Source organism: Balaenoptera physalus (genome assembly GCF_965194825.1).
Source record: "Balaenoptera physalus genome assembly, chromosome: 2".
NCBI classification, from domain to species: domain Eukaryota; kingdom Metazoa; phylum Chordata; class Mammalia; order Artiodactyla; family Balaenopteridae; genus Balaenoptera; species Balaenoptera physalus.
Window position 1 is genome coordinate 156711477 of NC_138883.1, and position 15097 is coordinate 156726573.

The following is a 15097-nucleotide window of genomic DNA, read 5'->3' on the forward strand; positions in this document are numbered from 1 at the left end:
TATAACTGATTCACTTTGTTATAAAGCAGAAGCTAACACACCATTGTAAGGCAATTATACTTCAATAAAGATGTGGAAAAAAAAAAAAAAGCACTGATTTTATTTTATTTATTTATTTAAAGTATTTTGTTTTTATTTATTTATTTATGGCTGTGTTGGGTCTTCGTTTCTGTGCGAGGGCTTTCTCCAGCTGCGGCAAGCGGGGGCCACTCTTCATCGCGGTGCGCGGGCTTTTCACCATCGCGGCCTCTCTCGCCGCGGAGCACAGGCTCCAGATGCGCAGGCTCAGTAATTGTGGCTCACGGGCCTAGTTGCTCCGCGGTATGTGGGATCTTCCCAGACCAGGGCTCGAACCTGTGTCCCCTGTACTGGCAGGCAGACTCTCAACCACTGCGCCACCAGGGAAGCCCAGCTCTGTGTCTTTTAACATGTGGGAGTTGGTTGACATCTTTTTCTAATTAATTCTCTACATCCCTGATACTGACTAGAAATGAGTACATTTACTCTGTGACCTTTATATTTGATACATAACTAATTACTTTGTCAATTTAAAAAAAATGAAGTTGACATATACCTTAGTTCCCATATCTAATTTGTCATTATGTTGGCAATAAGTAATCCATCCAGTTAATTTTATTCATCACGAAATCTCAAGAAATCCCATATACAAATTTGTTCCTTCTTACACAATATCCGCATTCAGAAGTCCATAGCCCCCTTCAGTTTCCTGTTCCCCTGTGAGCCTGTGGGTCACGCTGGGGCCTCAGGGGGACAGGTGAGACCCTCCAGGTCCTGAGTCCAGCCCTAGGTCTGGGCGGCTCCTTTCCTGGGGAATGGGTCCCCTTGTAGCTCTCCAGCTGGCACATGGCAGTAAGGCGGGCCAGGAGGGGGTGGTCATCCTCTGGCTGGTCCCCCCACTGCCGAGTGTTGGCCTCACACAACCATCTCCTGTCCTCTGACTGGATCGTCAGGTCACACTGCCCATTTCTAGGTAGGCGGCCGGCTTGGCGTCCTGAGGCTTCTCAGCCTGCCGGGGGCACGTGGCCCTCCTGCTCTGTCTTCATAACGAAGGTTCCCGTCTCCCGGATGTAGTGGCAGGCGGCGCGATAGTCCAGGGCCGTCACCTGGTGCAGACGGGTCTCCCCGTCCTCCTGCACAGCATCAAGGCGGGCTGCGGGGGGCGGCGGTGGTCCAGAACGTAGCAGACCCCTTCCCTGCTGCCGGTACTGACCACCCGGTGCAGGAACTGGTGGTCCCCGCAGCTTGGTGCAGCGTCTGGATCTTACAGAAGTCCTTCCTCTCGGCAGCCTCATGCAGCTCCCCTGCAGAGGTGCGGCGTCCCCGGCAGTGACCGAGGCATGGGAGCAAGGTGAGGTGGGGAGAGGGGACGTGGGAGGTCAGGCTGGGCGATGGCCCCAGCAGCTCTGGGTCCAGGATATAAATTTCACTGCGTGCGATCTCAGTCACATAGCTGAGGGGCTCCTGGCCTGGGTCGATCGTGTAGACGCGGCTGACAGTGGCGGCCTCCAGGAAGCACCACCTGGGGGCCAGTTCAGGCACATCAGGGGTGTGACTCCCGCCCCTCTGGGCTCCTGCTGGGGCCTCTTGATGTGGGCCCGGCAGATGCTCTAGGTCACGGTCACCCGGGACCACCACCTTGCGCAGTGGCACGGAGGCCTCCTTGAGCGACACCTTGGAAAGCTGGGCGTCGTGGCCGTGCGTGCAGGCTGCTCGCCTGGATCCACCCGCAGCTGCTTGGGCACTGGCAGCTTCGCTCTGCAGGGTGGCCGGGCGGCACAGGAAGCTGAGAGCGTGTCAGGCTGCGCGCTGGCGCGGCACCCCGTCCACCTGCACCCGGATGGCCTCGGCCGTGGCGAGCACTGCCTCGTGGCGCTGCGTCAACCTTGCGTGCCCGCACCTATGGGGCTGCCCAGGACCCCCCCGGTGAAGCCATCGACCTCGCCGTGGCCATCCTCCTGCCGCTAGGGCTCGGAGTCGTGGGGACCCTCGGGGTGGCCCCAGGCATGGTGCCTGCGCCGTACCCGGGGGGTGTTCAGCACAGCGATGCCCTGCGGTTTCAGGTCTGAAGCACCGAATTCTTCTGAAAGACCCCACCTGGGCAAAGAATAAGCATACACACCCTCACTAGGTTTTGGATGTGCAGAGCCCGGTAAATAAACGATTAAAACCCAACTATTAGATGGAACTTTGCAATTCTAAGGAATTCTAACTAAAATGAACATTTTTATTTCCTTGCTAAACTATACTAGGGTAATAGAAGCGGATGGCCACGATCAGAAAGTTTTTCTGAAGGCTCTTTAGCCCACACCTGCTCATGTGTCTCCTGGTTACCACCGCTGACCTTCTCAGCAGCTGGTGGTTGACTTTTTACCTCTGCTGAGTCGACACTCTGCAATAGGGCCCAAGCAGCTCCTGATCTGCTTTTTACACCATCAGAAAAGTTGTAAGTTGAAGTAGCAGTGAGTCAAATGTCACAGTGAAATAGAAGGAGAATGCCATCCAACCACACCGTGCCCCTGAACGAACTTCCTTGAGGTCATCTAAGTTACTAGATCCCCTGGGCTTTTTCCATTACCTGCTTGACTCTCCTCTTGCATTTGACACTATTTACCTTTCTCATCTCTGGCTGCTCCTACTGTGGAAGCACAGACCGTGCTTACGTGTTGGTGTTGGCCTGGTTCTGACCTTGGTCTTCTCACTGCACGCACTTCCCAGGTGAGCTTTCCTCAGGAACGGATGTGTCCCGACTCTGTTTCTAGCTCAGATTCCTCTCCTGAGTGCCAGATGAATATATATAACTGCCCACTGGGTATCTGTCCTTCCGGATACCCCAGGACCCCAAATTCAGAAGGTCAAGCTGAAGTCATCTCCCTTCCATTCCTTCCCGATCTTCTTTCCTTCTCATCCTTACTTGGTGAATGGCATCATGTTCCACTCATTTTCCAAGCAGGAATCTGGGAGTCTTTCTTAACGTCTCCATTATTTCAAACGTGAATTCAGTTAGCAATTTTGCTAATCCCTATCCGCTTAAAAATCCCTAAATTAGCAAGCAGGTAAAGAATAGTTGGAAAACACCTAAAGGCATTGACCTGTATTATTCTCATTCAGGGGATGAAGTCGTGGTACATGTGACTGTTTTTGAGTGAAAATGAGGCATTTTCATGCCTGCATCTCAACTTTATCTCACCCCTCACCTCCCACTTCCCACCTTCAATCTCTTCACACTGTCATCAGAGTGTAGTTTCTGAAACTGAAATTTGATTCTATCATTCTATTGCTTAAAGGCTTATAGTTTTCAGGAAATAACCCAAACTCCTTAACTGGTACTTCATAAGCTGGCCTGGTCTTGCTTACCTCTTTGGTCTCATCTTTGAGATTCAAATTCTCCTCCCCCCGCCCTGGGAAGCTTCTAGAGCTCTCATTCCGATCTTTCTCTTGACTCTGTGCTTTCAGTACGACTCCCACCTGCAGCCCCAGCCTTGGCATAAAGTACTCCTACTCTTTCTTTAAATTCATCTCTGGAGTCATGGTCTCTGGGAAGTCTTTCCTGACTCTCTTGCCTTGAGTTTGGTGCTCCCGTCCGTCCCTCCTTTGTGTTCTCATGGCACTGTACATAAACACAAGCCAGAATTTTTGTTTTGACCAATGATCCAATGATAAGTATTTCTTTGCTTCTCAGGCTTCTCAATCCAATGGTCCAATCAATCCCTGTATCTTCAGTACCATCATGGCAGCACAAGACACGTAATAAGTGGTCAGTAAGGGTTTACTGAAGCAGTCCATGGTGGCCGAGGCAGACTTCTGGTACAGGGAAATGGAGTGAAGAAGAGATCTGAGAAAAATAACCAAATTCCCTCTTTTGCACTGATTAGAAATTTGAGGAGGGGTCTCTGATCTCTTCTGCAAAACCCTTTAAAAGCACTTTGACCTCCAGTCCTGGGTTCTGCCTTGGCTAGAGGATAGTTAAAGGGAATGACTTGGTTTGTGAAGTCATCCTATATTATTCTGGGTGGACTGAAGGTCCAATTATTTCTGATTCTCTGGGAGTCCACTCCGGGCGGAATTCTCTTTCTCAACTTTCTCCTGATATAACCCTCTTCCTCCAGGATCAACCGAGGACTAGGGTCCAGGAATGCCCAGATCTATTCAACTGTCATTATGTGGGACGTCTGTCTAGGTTCAGATCTAGGGCTCTGTGTGTGTGTGTGTGTGTGTGTGTGTGTAAAGAGAGAGGTGTAAACAGAGAGACACGGGGGTGGAGTGGGGGGAGACAGAGAGACAGATTAATATGTCTTTTCATCTCCTTCTCTCCTTCTCTCACTCTCTCTATTTTCCACATATTGAGGGCTAATTAAATGCCAGGCATTCTGCTCAGTCCTTTATCTGCATTCCACTATTGGATATACACTATTTAATCATATTGATCACATGTATTTAATCCTCACATTTTAAGGTTTAGAAGACCGAAGTAGTTTGCTTGGTCACCTAGCTAGTAAGTTGCAGAGCTGGATTGAAATACAGGTCCGTCTGACTCTAAACAAGCCTTCCTAATTTGTATGAGCTTTTACATTAAACTGCTTGTAAAAATCCCACTTGAAAATAATTACATTATGGATGCCATTTTCTTCTTCTTCTCCTCCTCCTCCTCCCCCTCCCCCCCTCCTCCCTCTCCTTCTTCTTCTTTCCTTTTACCTGGAAATAGATAGTGAAACCCATGACCAGCAGGATGTGTTGTCACAGAATAAGTCTTGGGTGTCATATCAGGAAGCTGAATGCAGCTGAGACCAACTCACTCTTGTCAATAAACTCTAGGAAAACACAGACCATGCGTTAAAAAAATTTTTTTTTTAAATTTTACTCTGAACCAAATCTGATTAACAAATATTGAGTTTCCACAGGACTTTTATGTTATCAATTCATAATTAAAATGATCCTACCCATCCCCTCTCTTCCCTTTTCTCCAACCCCTCTTATTTTCTGATTCTTTTTATCTTGATGAGACTCTCGGATGGAAATCTGCTTTGGAGGGAAGGAACACTGGTCAAAATATATGGCCTTGGGTCCCCGTGCTTTGCTGCTCTGTGTGTGAGGTGTGGCAGGTACAGGAAGGGCTTGGGAGGGGCAGGAATGGGCGAAGAGGGCGGGGCTTGCACACAAAGGCATCCAGGGTGGGTCACTTGGCTGTGACAGGCACTGCTTTGTCTAGGACTGTCCTGGAGGTGAATTCCAGTGTCCCTGAAGGAATGACAGAGATGCAGAACCATGCTGTCTCCTCAGGAAAATGAATGGCTTTTGTTCCACAGTCTTGGGAGCAGTGATCAACTTCCCTCTTCTGTGATTTTTGGGTCTTTGGTTAGCGATAAATGATGTGCTTAGCTAATGTACCCTCCAGTGGAAGAAAGGGACCCTCTAAAGACATTCAGAATGACTGAGCTGTTTGCTAGAGGTAAGAGGAAGATGAAAAACTGTCCCCTCATCCTTGCAAATTTGTTTGGGTTTCTTTTTAATTTTGAGGGACTGGAATCTCTTACTATAAACATATTTTGTTATGCAAATACACTGTCATCCCCCCACCCCACTGCCCCTTCCAATCCCCTCCAGAATTCCTAAATTAGAGAGCAGGTAAATGGTAATTAGAAAACGCCTAAAGGAATTGAGCTGTATTGCTCTTGTTCTGAGGGTTAAATCCTGGCATTTGTTAGAAACTTTGAGTTGAAAATGAAGCATTTTCATGCATCAGTTTTGGGGAGATTCTCTTTTGGATTTTTTGGTTGCATATTTGAATCAACCCTTATTCACTGAGTGCTTCTTACCTGAGTCAGGGAGCATGCGAGCTGCTGGGAGGGAAACAAAAAGAATCACAGAGACCTCTGCCCTCAGGAGTTTTCAGACTCTGAGGAGCCAAGCTGTTTACCCCAACAGACTGGGGACCACTCAAAGACAGGGTCTGTGTTTACGTAGCTTTGTATTCCCGGCACCTCACCATGCCTGGCGCCTGCTAAGCATTTCAATATAGAGTGATTGACTGAAGAAATGGCAAACATAGTAGGAGAACCGTCTATGTTCGGTGCCCAATAAGGGATGCCTTGTAGAGATGCTCCAGAAAAAGGAAGCAATCCCTGTGGGGTGATTGGACAGACAAGGCTTTCCAGAGTACCCGACATAGTTCTTGCAGGAGGAAAAGGTTAAAAGGCATGTTCTCTGGGGCTGAGAAATGATGGGCAAACTGAGAATGGACCAGTCTGAGCCTGAGACAGTTTGTGCTGGAGAGAGGGGGATTAAAAAAGAAAAAAGGAAACTCCCTGGATTGTAAGCGCCATTTAGCTCAGCCAAATTGCAATGACTATTTTTCTCTTTTTGTTGAAGGTCTACCGTGGGATGAGATCAGTTACCATTGCCATCTTATTTACTATATGGAGCTGGTATGATTCTAGGTCTGGTCTGAAGGGTGCAGAGTACCTGCATGGCTTAATGGAGGTCACGACCATTGCTAGAGAGACTAGAAGTCCCTGCTCCACTGAAGGTGAGAATGGCAATGTCTTTGCCTTGAAGGATGTTGTGCTCTTTCCTTTGAAGTGTTTTATTAAAATATTTAAGCATATTTCCTTCTGTTTGGCTTCTTGTTAGTCTTTTTGCTGTTGTTGTTGTTGTTGAATGGTTGACTCAGTTGAAGAGTTCATTTGGTCAGTGTTTGCAATAGGATGTGGGTATGTTCCACATATTTAAGTTGTGAAACCATCTTGGAACAGTCTTCACCTCCCATGTACAATGTGTGAATTTGCAACATGGACAGAGGTAATGTAAAGGGCAAACCCACTTCTCCCAGGTGCCCACTATAACCCTAGGATTGATACCAGGAGCGTCTCCAAAAAGCACTCCCAGCAAGTCTCAGCACCCTCCTCCATCTCCCTAGACCCAGAAGCTGTTCTAAGAGTACAATAAAATAGACAAATGCAGATGACAAACCAAAACTCAGGATCAAGGGAAAGCACCAAGGAGCTTTTAATTAATTGAGGATCCAGTATACCTCGTCTGCACAAGGGGAAAAAAAATTCACGTTTCTAATGGAGCAATATACAAGTATATACAAATCAATGAGATGCAAATGAAGTGTGTAATTTCTGAAGGGACACGGAGCAAAGGAAATAAAAATGTATGCTTAAGGGAAAAACATCCCAAACATAAAATGACTTGAGTGGATGCATTTTTGTCAGTAGGCTTGGAGACCAAAAGGTTCTGACTCAGAGTGGAAAATGAATAATTTTTGTATGAGTGAGGATAAGTTACAGCCACATAACCAGATAGAGCCCTGAGCTATCGGGAGGACAGGAAGTAGGTTGTGTTCTTTGCTCTGCTTAAACCCCTGTGCAGAAACACAGAGGGATTTGCATGAAGCTTTTCTTTTCCATTTTGTTGGTTGCTTTCAGTCATGTTCGATGAATCAGTCATGCCAACCTTTAAAAGTTAGGGAGAGAAAGGTTTGAAGAGAGAATGGAGGTATTTCTAAGCTCCACTGAAGCTCGCTGGATTAGAAGAGCTTCAATGATAACAGTATTTCTTATTTTGCTTCCTTGACACCTTCCAATGAGCTCAAAGCATTTTATAGACACTATCTCATTAATTCTTTCAACATCCTAGAGAGGAAGGTGGTGCCAGGGGTCATTTGTCATCACTTTATGGATTCGGAAATGGGACCAAGTCACTTCTCAGAAAGTGATTATGATTTGGGGCTGTTCAAGAAAGTCACCAAAGGTTTTTGAGTCCATTTCTAGAGTCTTCACACTGAACCCTCTCTCATCTCTTCACGTCTTTTTGATCAGATGTCTGAAACATCTGATGTCTGAAAGAAAGAGATACATTTTTGACAGATTATGAGCTTCTTAGGGTTTCAGTGCTGGGCTTACTTTATCCTGGAATACTTGCATGGAAAAATCTCTAACCTCCAAAAAATGGTCTATTGCATCCTAAAACCCAATATTTATGAGCGAATCTTTTTGTGATTTTGTGCATCCAGGTTCCGTGTTTCCACTGAAGGACCTTTCTTTCCAACACCTCCGCCTACTATCTCTTTGACTGTATCGTGAGCTCTGGGAGGTGCAGAAATGGTGGTGGTTTTACTTTTCTATCTCCTAGTTCCCAGCGCAGCATCTTTCCCAAGATAGGCTTCAGTGACTGTTAGCTGAACGTATGAATGGTTATGTGTGTAAACGTGGTGAAACACAGCAGCAAGAGACCCTCAGTTATTGTAATTTAACTTCAGCCTTTCTTACTCTGTCTCAGCAAAGTTTTGGGGATACAGGTCCAGAATGGGGCCTTTCCCTCTTGATGCTGCTGGTACAGCTGGGGTGAATGTTTGGAGGGCTATACTCAGAGTTAAAGTTTTTAACAAGTTAGGTGTTTAGGCCTCTTTCAAGATGAGTTCAACTTCTCATTTGAACTGAGGCATCCTGGGCCCCACCAAATTGGTCCTGTCATGGATGTTGAGTTCAGATAGAGCATTCCAGGTTTTTCTAGAAGCCCCAACTTCCCTCCCCACAAGATCCACACCAGACTTTCTAGTTCAGTCTGTCAGCCAGCCTGCGTTCGCCAGGTATGACCAGCTGACAGTTTGTCTGTGGGAAACTGTCACTCTGGAGGTAGCTTTTCTTGGTTTTCCTGACCGTTAATGGCTAAGAAGTTTGGCCTTTCTCTGGTCTCACTAAGTCAGGGACTGCAGTGATGAGAGTCAAATGGGCTTTTGACCACAAAATCAGCAGGCAGAAAATCCCTTTGAGAAACTTTGCTCATGCCACAAATGACTCTCTGGAGCCTCGGGCAGTTGGGCCTTTCCTGGCCGCCCAGAAGGGCAGCTGTGCTCCGTCAAAGGGCCATAAAGGGTGGGTGGAGGTGGGAAGTAGAAGGGTGGGGAGAGGTTCTGGTCCTCAGGGAGTCCTTGGGGCTTTGGCCTTGGATGGTTTCCTCTTTCCTTGTCTATCCCTGTCCTTTAAAGGACATCCTAACTAAATTTATTTTCTAGGCCAGGGATTCTGAACTTTTGATGAACCATAAAATTCCCAATTTTTAAATTTCTGAATGCTCTTGGCATCCTGAAGAAACTTCCAAAGCTTTCGAGAAACCACAGGGATTTAAAAAAAAAATAAATTTATTTATTTTATGTTTGGCTGCATTGGGTCTTCATTGCTGCGCGTGGCCTTTCTCTAGTTGCGGTGAGCGGGGGCTACTCTTCGTTGCAGTGCATGGGCTTCTCATTGTGGTGTCTTCTCTTGTTGTGGAGCACGGGCTCTAGGCACGTGGGCTTCAGTAGTTGCAGCACGCAGGCTCAGTAGTTGTGGCGCACGGGCTTAGTTACTCCACGGCATGTGGGATCTTCCCGGACCAGGGCTTGAACCCAGGTCCCTTGCATTGGCAGATGGATTCTTAACCAACACGCCAACAGGGAAACCCAAACCCCAGAGTTCTTAAAATATGGAAGAAGACTTGCTCCTTCTTTTAATTTTTCCCCCCACGAGTCTGGAAAAGTTGGTTGTTTTCAGCTTGTCCCTCCAGGAAACTCAATTAAATTGTACCGGGCCGTTTCATTTTTTCACCTGTTTCATTTGTGGGCTTGTAGGGGAAGGACTGGCCCTATAGGAACATGGATCCTATAAAAAACTTGTGCTTCATTTGCAGTTAAACACTTTTTAAAGAAAATGACATTCTTTTTTATCTGTGATGCAGCCTTCTCCCCATCTAGTGTAATTTTCAAATTTTTAGTTTCGCTTTGGAATCTACCTTTTGAGCTGCGTTGGTTTCCCTTGGCTACCTGTGGTTTGTACTAGTTTTGTGGCTGGGATGTTACTCCGGTCACCTTGGCAATGTGAAATATTTGCAAAAAATAAAACAAGCCTCTTGTTTTTCTTTGCATCTTGTTGGAAAAAGATGAATTTAGTATATACCTGTCAAAACCAGAAACCCATTCTTTTTCCCATCCTGTCAATGAGGAATGGGCTGTCCTGTCCAGGTTTCCATTCCCTCAAAACACTCAGAATAATAGCAATGACCTATCAGATCACTTTATTCTAATCTAAACCAAATCATGCCCCTCTCCCCCGACTTCTCTCCTTTTCTCTTGCCCCTTCCTCCCCCAAAGCAGTTATTCTCAACCTAGCTCAGCAAGAATCGGCAGGGGCAGGGGTTATCTTCATCATTTGATTCATGAGGACAGATATACAATAGAGAGTTAAGAGTATAAATTCTGGAGTCAGAATGACTTGAATTCTGGTTCTGCAACTTGCCAGCTGTGTGATTGTAGACTTGCTGTTTGACTTCTCTGAGCCTGTTTCTTCTTCTGTTAAATGATGACTTAATGGGACCTATGACCTAGGGTCCCTGGAAAGGTTAAACGAGATGCAATGTGAAGAGCTTAGCACAATGCCTGGTACAGAGTGAGAACTCAAATGTGGTCATCAATGTTGTTATTGCTAGTAATCTGAAGAGCATTAGTCCCATGAGATAGTCTCTTCAAAAGAAAGCTGCGGTCAGCTAAGGCGGGAAGATGGTGGATGTTGGTCTACCTCTTAGTGCACATGATAATGACATTCACATAATAAAGGCTCTGGGAAGAATGGTTAAGAAACCTATTTATTTTATTTGATCCAGTATTTACCCAAATTACTTGCCTATGGAAACCCTCTCTTGATTAGTGTTCCTTGCAGCACACTTGGGAAAATCCTCAGCCAGTGGGATTTTTAACCACCTCCCCCCAATAATTACCGAAGTTTGTACTAATCTTCTGCAGAGTTGATTACATAGGTGTGTAATAGATAAATCTCACAATTTACACCAAAACTTTTGTCACCTTGAGAAACACAAGGGACCATGCATTGAAGACCATCTGGTACTGTGATGTGTTTTAACTTTTTTTTCCTCTTCCTCCTTGTAAAATTATCAGTTTATTATAGACCAAATATACCTAAAGTGAATATCTAATTCTTACCCAGTTTTTGCACATCGATCTGACCTATTACCAAGTCAAGTACTATGGAAATTCAAATTAAACTATAGAAACAAGGTGCCCTTCACGGAAGAGGCAGAGGTCTTTTTTATTTTTATTAATTTTTTGTTTGGCACCATACTGTTTTATTTCAACCTTCAAACAATATAAAGAGGTAACAACTTCTGATGCCAAACCATGCAAATAACAATAAAGGAACAAAAAAAATACTAACGACGAAAAGACAATCATTTAAAGGTGCTTCACAGCAGTGCTTTGGCAGTACTGGCAAGTACTTCTAGCCAATGGCTTCCAACAAGAGGGGTCTGAATGAATCCCCTGTTCTCAACAAAAGAGACCCCACATTTTCTCCCTGGTGGTTTACACATTCTGAGTCACACACACCACACCCCTACACTCATCGGACTTTTGTCATTCACATCTTACAACACGTAACTACACATTGTGCGTCTGTACACAACAAAAACTAAAAATAAAACAGTGTGGTAGAAAAGTAAACAAACTTCAGTGTTTCCAGTAAGGCATCAGGGAATCACTGCTGGCTGGGCCCTTCATTTCACCAGTTTAAGGAAAAGTTTGATTTACATTTCTCAGCAAACCCAATATTCAGAGGCTTCACCATAACCAGCAGGCTCAAGTTAAAAGTTTAAACGACAGTTCTCCTTTCTTTTGGTAAATGTTTCATATAAAACCTGAAATCAAGTTCTACTTTATGAAAAAACAACTGAGTATTTTTAATAGTAAGATATATATGTTTATATTTCTCTTTTTTTAAAATTTATTTATTTATTTATTTATTTATGGCTGTGTTGGGTCTTCGTTTCTGTGCGAGGGCTTTCTCTAGTTGCGGCAAGTGGGGGCCACTCTTCATCGCGGTGCGCGGGCCTCTCACTATCGCGGCCTCTCTTGTTGCGGAGCACAGGCTCCAGACGCGCAGGCTCAGTGGTTGTGGCTCACGGGCCCAGTTGCTCCGCGGCATGTGGGATCTTCCCAGACCAGGGCTCGAACCCGTGTCCCTTGCATTAGCAGGCAGATTCTCAACCACTGCGCCACCAGGGAAGCCCTATATTTCTCTTTTTAAAAAGACATTTAATAACAATACTTCAGAAGACTGGATTTAACACTCAACCCCCCACCCTGCCAAGTGTCCACCTGGCACAGGTACATTAAGGCAAAGGCTCCTGTAGAGGCATGTCTGCCTTGGCACTGGGCTGGGGATGTGAGGGGAACACATTCCGCTCCTGCAGGGCCGGTTTAGAAAGGCTTCTCCCTCATGTTCACCGAGCCGTCCTGCATCCCGAAGTAGACTCTCTCCGTCATGTTGATGAATAGGCCCGTGTCCATCACGCTTGGGATCGTTTTGATAGTTGTGTTCACTTCACTCCATTTGTGGACCCGGTCAAACATCCAGTCCAGGATCAAATTCCCATTATCCATCACCACAGGACGTGCCTTGCTGACAGCGATTCGAAGTTCAATCGCACCCCCAGGCTTCTGGGTCACAGCTCGGCTCACAGGCCATCGGGATGACCTTGATGGGGATTCCCTTGTGCCATTGATCCCCGAGGTTCTTTGAATCCTTCCTGAAATCGGCGATCACGATGAAGCGACTGGCATTGCCAGCCACAGTTTTCTCCTGGGTCAGGCAGCCTCCACCACCCTTGATGAGACTGAGATCAGCATCTACTTCATCAGCACCATGGATGGCAAGGTCAATCTCTGGTTGTCGGTCCAGGTCGCTGAGAGTGAAGCCGTACTGCAGGATGAGCTGACGGGCCTGGACGGAAGTGGGAATACAGACGAGATTCAGATTCTCTTGCTTCACTCTTTCAGCTATTCGCTGCACAGCATGGACAGTTGTAGAACCACTCCCAATTCCCAGCACTTGGTTATTCCTCAAGTGGGTCTCCACGGCCGCACGGCCTGCCAGCTTCTTGGCCTCCTCGGCCTTGGACATCGTGGAGGGGGCCAGGCAGACGCTGTTAGCACCCCTGCCACGGGTACTTGTGCTGCCAGCACCGAACTGCCAGGCAGAGGTATTTAGATCGCCAATGAAGCTAACTAAATACGTGGCTCTCTTCATTAATCCTGTGCACTGATCAGGTGAAAATGTTACCAAGGGTTATAGTTATCATAATAAAGGAGTCATTGTTTCTTGTGCGTCAAGGGTTCTGATGTGACAGATGTGTATACATGCAGAAGCACAGCGGTGCCTTCCTGCTGTTTATTAGTTTCTAAAATCCAGTTCCTTGGAGGCAATGGGCTCAAGAACAAAACCAGCACAGAAACAATGGAAGTGCCTTTGTCCTCCAAGTTAGGACATTTCTTTATCCGGAAAGGTTTAGGACAAGGGCTGTGTGGGAAAAACAAGCTCTGAACCAAGATTAGATTTGGGAGGAGTGTGAGGTTAAGGGGCTAGATCAGCATGGGGGTGGAGGGGTGCTTCCAAAAGAGGGGCAGGGCGTGGAACACGACCACGTGTGTCCCAGAGAGAAACTTCCCAAAGGGCATTCTCTCCCAGGCTTGGTTCAGAGTGATTGCAGAGCAAAGTGTAAAGTCTAGTTTTGGTGCCATAGGATTTCTGGGACAATCCCAGTTGCAAATACTGTGTTCCATCAGCTCTATGTGTACTCTTGACTGTATTAGAATCACATCTTGATCTTAAATTAAGGCCATGGTCACTTACAGCCCCCAAGAAAGAATCAGGAAAATCAGTCCTATCATTCCCAAGCTGTGTTTTATTTCTCTGGCACTTGCTTCTTCTCTGAGTTACATTTTTGCTTCTTTATAACATGAGGGCTTGGAATAGATCATTTCAATGTTCTAGAACAAAGATTTTGGCGCTGAATGACCTGAGACAAAGCGTTAGATTATTACTCTACCGTCATGAATTGTTACTGTTTGTGAAGTGCTCACTATTTTCTCTGCGGTGATTTTTAATTTCCAGAATGGCATGTGTTCATTTGGAACTCAAAAAGCCCCATCCCCTAACCGTGATAGCTGCCACCAAGCTGGGTGATTTTTAACAACTGCTCCAAGTAGCTGAAGTAATTACTCCTTGTTTAGTCAATAGCACAGTTAGTAGTGAAAATGTCAACAAGTTAACAACCTACCAGGTACTTTTTCTAAGCTGCCCTAAAGGCAGACACAGCCAAATGCTATCAGTTTCGATCTTCCATCTAAACCCAAGATCTAACCCCAATCCTGGTGTTAGAACAGAGCATGTGTTTGCATCTTGCTGTGGGAAACAAGGATGCCATCTTTTGTCAAAATAGGGCCAAATCTTGGGAGATACTATAAGGAGCTTTATTTTTCCCCCTCTTTCGCTGTGTGATGTTTTGTTTGTCCTGCAGTCCTGAAAATAAATGCCAGGCAAAGGCTCATGTAAATGAAGACTGTTTGCTCCTTCAAGGGAGGCCGAGTTTACAAACAGAAGCCTTAAGACAAAGCAGGCATTCTGGAGCCATTGTGGTTGGCTGCCCGTGAATTCCATCTGAAGAGCACCTTGGCCCCTGAGAGGTGAATGCCTGCAGGTATTTGTATCTTAATGAAAGAAGGGGGATTGCTCATCTCTGCTTTAACAGCAATAATTGAGTTACATATTCTACTTTCCTGGGTCAAAAACCTGGGTACAACAGGTCTCCTGTAGGAGATTGTTCTAAAGGGAATGAGACTCAGAGCTGAGCCAGTTGTGAATGGACATTTGCTTGAGGATTTACCCAACTTAAAAAAAAAAAATTGAGATATAATTGACATATAATATTGTATTAGTTTTAGGTGTACGACATAAAGATTCGATATTTGCATATACTGCAAAATGATCACCACAATAAGTCTAGTTAATACCCATCAGAGCCAACTTATTTTAAGCCACACTTTCCAAGATTTTAAGAAAGTTATTCCCATTGGAAAAGTCAAATACATTAATTTTTGTCATATCCTTCAGAAAAGTTTGGGTATGGAATAAAATAATTGTTAAATGAATACATGAATAAAGGAATTAATGAACAAAGGAGCTGATGAATGAATATCTATGGAATGAGATGAGATCGGTGTTACAAATGGTGGTCCAGAACCACAAAT

General features: G+C 45.6%; 1 pseudogene across 1 annotated transcript; it reads right to left on the reverse strand.

The window, feature by feature from the left end:
- Window positions 1–2011: 2011 nt before the first annotated feature.
- LOC309655440 (ribose-5-phosphate isomerase pseudogene) lies at window positions 2012–14435 on the reverse strand (annotated as a pseudogene). The gene has a single exon. The product of its transcript is annotated as a ribose-5-phosphate isomerase pseudogene (transcript).
- Window positions 14436–15097: the final 662 nt, after the last annotated feature.